The sequence below is a fragment of the Dendroctonus ponderosae genome, unplaced genomic scaffold (genome assembly GCF_020466585.1).
Source record: "Dendroctonus ponderosae isolate FM_Combo_2020 unplaced genomic scaffold, Dpon_F_20191213v2 Dpon_F_20191213_7, whole genome shotgun sequence".
Lineage (NCBI taxonomy): Eukaryota > Metazoa > Arthropoda > Insecta > Coleoptera > Curculionidae > Dendroctonus > Dendroctonus ponderosae.
Window position 1 is genome coordinate 6,819,942 of NW_026018916.1, and position 6,183 is coordinate 6,826,124.

The window sequence follows — 6,183 nt, forward strand, 5'->3', positions numbered from 1 at the left end:
ACCACACGTTTATGATGCACCCTGTATATTGGAAAGTAATTTTAGAATGTGGACCTTTTAAACGTGAAAAACTTTCGTTGGACGAATTTTCTTGTTAACTTCATATTTACTGAGATATCGCACTTTGACGCACTAATGAGCAACCCTGTATATATACATTAGCACCTGCGACAATGAAAATTAGTGAGAATCGTACTAAATTACCCGGAAGATGAAACAACTTTTATCCAAAAGCTCATCCTCGCATTGCGAATTCATAGAATAATATAATTAGAAAGGGATCCATACCCCGCTTCGGATTACCGGAAACTGCCAATAAATTTTCACTGAAATCAAGCTTCAGTCAGTTGGAAAAATGAATGAGCGTTTTTAGCCTGAACAGCATTATTTTGGCTACATCGATTATAAACAGTTGCATAGAACACACTAAATAGTGAATAGAAATCGGTTGGAAATATTTCGGTAAGTTTGCCGCAATAATTGCGAGCATAAATTTGTCTCGTATTAAATTTATTTTCAATTATGTTTATTAAATAAATTGGTTTATTCTTCAATACGTACGCTAATAAATAATCAGTTTTCAATCAATTTAAAGAAATTTAATTCATGTTGTGCAATAAGAGGGCAAAAGGAAAACAGGGGGCAAAAGTTGCAAAGAGTACCTCCTGGTAAGTTTGATGTATTTTAAAGCGCAAAACGGAATAGGCCAAACCGCTATAGAATTTTATCAGATTCAACCGAAAGTTTTTTGCCCCAACTTAGATAATTCTGCACACGCTGATGAATCCAGGGGAAATCTGAATATGCATGAGAGCAAATAACGGCCCATCGAACGAAGCTTTGTGGTCGGGTTTCCATTAAAAATATGGATGGAATCAAAAGCGCTTTTTCCGGCTCTTTGAGCTTCAATATTATTGTTTTTGTCCCTGGCCGGATCGGTTTCAGTGTGGCGTGGCGGTTTAATTAAACTGGACTTTTCAAATAGTCCGCTGTTTGAATGTGCTTGCTACTTTTACGAGATCAATGTAAATTTGTAGATTTCAACGCGCTGTGATGGAATTTTAGTTCAGTTTCAGATAATTGGTATGCAAATAATTCGGATAGATTTTCGGGAGAAAAAACATGGCTAACATCGAAGACGAATCACTGCATTGATTCCGATTTTGCTCTCTAATTAATTCTTAAAACCACTTCCAACTTGAGAATAAAAGCGATTTTTTGCGAAATGTGCGTAATGTATAAGCAAAGCCGCAAGCATGGACAGAACACAACAGCAATTTTAAACCGAGCGAGAAAATTCGTTCTGATGTGTGTGGCCCCGTGAATTCTGAGCCTCCGAGAGGCTCAAGACACTTTTTAGTGACTGTACAAGCTTTAGCAAAGTGTATTTTCTGAGACACAGATTGCAAGAGTTTAAAAGTTTTTTAGGGTTTGAAAGTTCTGCATTCAAACAAACTGGAAATCGAATAAAGTGTTAAGATCAGACAATTGCCGTGAGTATATCTGAATAATTTCGGAAGCACACAAAAGGAAAAGGTAGCCACGCGCAGCTTCCTGTTGAATCGTGTAGCGATGCAAAGTCAAATAAAGACGCCTTTTGAAAAATGGTTCGCTCGAAAATCAGAAATCCAGCACTTGATCGGGACCGTAGTCAGATGAACGCAAAACGAAACAAAAATTGATCAAAAAAGCAAAAATGTTCTTGCCGTACGCAATGAGGGCGAATCGTCGATATAAAGACTTTGAAACACAACTACAAGTCAAATTTGCGTTAGCAGCGATGTAGATTTCAATGAAAGTAGCCTAAAAAACCTGGAAAAGAAAGATGAAGTTTATAGAGTTTTGTTTTACTTCGGGATGGAAGAAAAATGAGAACTTTCTCTCAAGGGGAGGGCATCGATTATTTCGAGACCTTTCCTGCGGTTATTGGGTACGAGTCCATTAGAGTCCTCCTGACGATTGCAGCAAAGGAAGATATTGCTAAATTAGAAAATTTAGAAGAGATTGCAAAATTCAAAGTAAAAACTGCATTTTTATACGGAGATCTCCAAGAATATTATTACCTCAAGGTACCAGAGGGATGAGCCAACGAGAAGGCCTGTTAGCTGTAGAGAAGTCTGTGTGGCTTAAAGCAGTCCCGAAGCTGCTGGGATGAGAAGTATGTCGGTTTCTTGACAATTTTCAGTTTCGAGACTATAGAAAGTCCCGGTACAGTGAAAAAAATATTTTTCTGGTACAGTCAAAGACTTTAAAGTTTATTTAGCAGATGACGGCCAATGCGCGATTGATGAGGTACTGCGTTACCTGGAAAATCGTTTTAAAATAACGGTCTATTCAGTATTAGGCGAATGAAATGCAAATTGAGCGCCAACGTTTGAATATTCGACAGATTTTTAATTAAGTGGGAGTGTTGGATTTCTGTGTAAATCCGTAGTTTTAATTTATAAATATGTAACCTTCAATTTGTAACCTTGTTTTGGTACTTGACTCCTTCGCACTTTTATAGTCATAAGACTTCAGGAACGTTGATTTTGATAAATACATTATTTTGGAAGCGTCGGCTGATTTGTAGAAACATCTCCTTTTACATATGTTTTGATCCTTAGCAGCAAACATCTATATCTCTTCATGTCAGGTATAAGAATACCCACCTAAAGCGGCGCAAATTTAAAACTCATTCATTGAAATAATTATCAAAATATCTGAAAGGATAAAACAATGTCATAAAAAATACTTTATATACTCCGTCCTTGAGAGCAGACAGTTATTTCTGTAAGTGGGTAATTAGAGGAAATGAGGAAGAACGACTTGTCAAGAATGAGCTGGAAAAAATCAAAGGAACTGCTCCTGCGGATTATGTTCAACAGCCCGGCTATTGAGACAGGGCCATTATTTCCTGAACAATGATAACCCAGAAATCAGGGACGGCGAGAAATTGCTTGAAAGTCTTAAATCAAGCGATTCCAACACCGAACCTCGCACAGTTATTTTTACTGAGCTGCTACGCAATATGTCAAGAAGCGCCTTATAAGCCCTTTACTGGCTTACGTTTAATTTCACTGTGTCTCCCTGGAAGTTAACTATCTTAAATAGACATTCAAAATTAAACCGAAACGTGATTTCTTTAACATGTATTTATAACTTTTAGCAGCTGAACGCCCGCTACTGAAAGCTGCTCAGATTTCAATAACCAGCATTTGGATGCGGAGAGGGATGAATTTTTACACTTTTAACCATTCTCCCCTCCTCTGTACAATAAGGATTTGTCAATTGTGAGCTTGATGCGCCCCCATCAGCCCCCATGCACAAGCTCCGATCTGTCTATTTAATGCTTTGGGAAAATGTGCGAAGAGCGTTCCATCGAAGGTAAAATCTTGGAGATTTTTCTGCAGCGTGAATATAAATTCACTATTCAAAGCAATTGGAAATACATTGATTTCATTTCATTTCATTCAAGATGTCACGATAGGCTTTATTTGTTATAATTTTCGCCTACAAGCCCAAATTGTTCAAATTATTACCTATAATTGACTATTTGTTCATAAAAACTAAACCTTTACCACATATTGGACTGCCAGCACTATTGGGGGGTGAATGATACTCGCATTCCATTGTCCATTTATATAAACTACAAGTTAAGGCATTTTAGAAAATCCAAGGTATTCACTTTAATATGATATGAAGGGTTAGAGTTTTCCATCTTATGCAGTGGCGGCACCAGCTTTATTTTCCGCTTGGGCGAAAACCGGCGAAAAAATGTTCAAGATGGGCAGGAGATATTAATACTTTTAATGGTAAGAGTTGGATATAATATATCTCTTTTACAAAATAGTTTGTTTTCTTCTTTGTCCGAATATAATGTGAAATAATTTTTAGTTATTTTTATTTAACATACAAGCGTTGCAAAGGCTAATTTTCAGTAAGCACTTATAACTGACATGTTTTTGTCAAACCAGGAGCTAACATAGTTTGAAAATAGCTTGGTGTCCCAATATGAATATACAGTACAAATAGGTATTAGACGAGATTTTATCTACTTTCGTAGAATAACGAAATAAATGTTATGAAATAAAAATATATTTCACAAGTGTGAACAGTTTTTTAAACGTTGTTATATTGAACACAAAGGCTGAGGTTTAAAAAAATGGATTAAATGTACTAAATCATGTTTCCAAACCCAGCTCTTGCTTCTGCAGCCCGTTTCCAGTTCTTGTAGCATTCAGAAACAAAGTTTAAACTGCTGGCTCCACCTTGTATGAAGAAAAATCTACTAGGGAAAACTGAATAGAGAATCTTTGAGAATGCTGTACTTAATCCAAGGATACATGGTATACCTAATAACTGGACTTAAACCTACGAAGATCGCACTCGAACTGTTTTTTTAGGAAAACTTGCTAAGACGCGCCTGCTAGCCTGCTATAGATAGAGCTGCTATCTGCTAGATATCTTGCTAGTGTAATCTAAAGACTTTCTAAATTAAATAATGAAATAAACTTGTATTTTTTTAAATATAGCAGAAGTGATAAAAGAATGATATATTTCCGGAAAAATAAGCTTTAGATCTAACCGCCCTTTTAAGTCAACCGTAGCTGAGAGAAATAAAATCCGAAATGCCCCCAAAAATCTATTTGTAGTCGTGTGCTTGTCACCTGTAGCTATCCCCGCCCAATTCTAGCTCCGCCCCTCATATTATTATACCATTTGGGGAGAACTACACCACGTGGTTTATCAAAACAGCGCCGCGACGCCAGACGTCGAGATTAACAATATAGCGTGCTCCGACGCAATCCAGACGCAATCATATTAGCGGTTTACCGTTTTCCAAAGTTTCCGACCATTCTTAAGTGCCGCTTGGTTTCCGTTTTGTTAGTGAATAAAAATCCTGTTGAATCAGCTGTTCTATTTGGAGGTATGTAACAGCTTAATATAACATGATCTTTTAATGCATATGGCATTTTTGAGAATAATTACAAAATTATGTGAAAATGGTTTCAATATCAGATATATTTGATCAATATCATTAAATCTTCATCAATTTCTTGAAATATTGAAAACCGCTAATCAAAATTACAATAAAACAATTTACTTTCACTTGCTATAATAACTAATAAAGTTAAAATGGAAAAATGGCGTCAAAAACACATTAAAATATGTTTTATTCGAAACTTGCCCTGTTTATTTTGTATTGTTATTTTCACATTTATAAAAACAGAAAAAAGAATAATACAAATTGAAACACTCTGCATACAGTGAGTGCCAAATCAATTAATTAATGGATTTTCTTTCTTCAGATAATTCTTTAAAATGCAAATAAGGATCTGTTTGTATTATGTCTAATTCACCTGACGAATGTCTCGTCGCCCCTCTATGACCTTTAAGGGTAACTTTAGGGTGGCACCCTCGTTCCATGCACTTCCGCCGATGACCGATGTCATTTCCGGCAAATGTCTGTCTCCTTTTGACGGTTTACAACCCCAAATATTAACGTGCCAATTGATTTATCAGAGTGTATAAAACGGGGTGAACATGCAAGTGTTGAACATGTCTCAGGCCCGTTAAATCGTTATGCATAAATCGGATAAAAAATTTCAAATGCAACAAATAATGTATAACGATTCAAAGCATATTTAACATATATCAATAAATTGGCATTATTTTTTAAGTATAATTTTATATAAGTTAATTTAAATTGATTAATTGAATGGCGCAGACACACAATATAATTACTGAAATTTAAGATTTTTATCAAATTTTTATTTACCCATTATTTATAGAAGCAAATGATGGCATTACCTAGGCCCGGTTATAGATAGAATGGATGCTTAAGCTTTGTTCAACTGAATTCAACCTGAACTCGGAGCAAAAGCTAAATGTGTCGTATAATTTGTATAACCGAAATACACACGAATCTCGAAAGTCTTGACTCCAGTCCAACTTGGACTAGTTTGATGTAACTGGCCCTCACACTTCACGTGCAGATTGAGTCCAATTGAACTCAAACTTAAGCTTCCATTGTACAACCGGCCCTTAGAATGGATAAATACAGGCCTTCAAATCCATATATGTAAAGTCGTAACTTATGCAATTACTGAATGTAGGAAACTGTAGGAAACCGCAATAAAATCAAAATATCCATTCAAAAGTATGAGTAATAAGAAATTCAAAATGACGTTGAGATACTTA

The 6,183-nt window shown here is 35.8% G+C and overlaps 2 protein-coding genes across 2 annotated transcripts in view; both read left to right on the forward strand.

The window, feature by feature from the left end:
- Window positions 1–6,183, forward strand: part of LOC109534663 (zinc transporter ZIP1) — a gene marked incomplete at its 5' end in the record, with an annotated part of 63,946 nt that overhangs the window by 27,482 nt on the left and 30,281 nt on the right.
- The window catches only part of LOC109534640, a 19,342-nt gene continuing 17,904 nt past the window's right edge, over window positions 4,746–6,183 (forward strand). The window contains exon 1 of the mRNA XM_019900380.2: window positions 4,746–4,909. The gene's annotated coding sequence lies outside the window, so the exon portion shown is untranslated. The remainder of the gene's footprint in view (window positions 4,910–6,183) is intronic.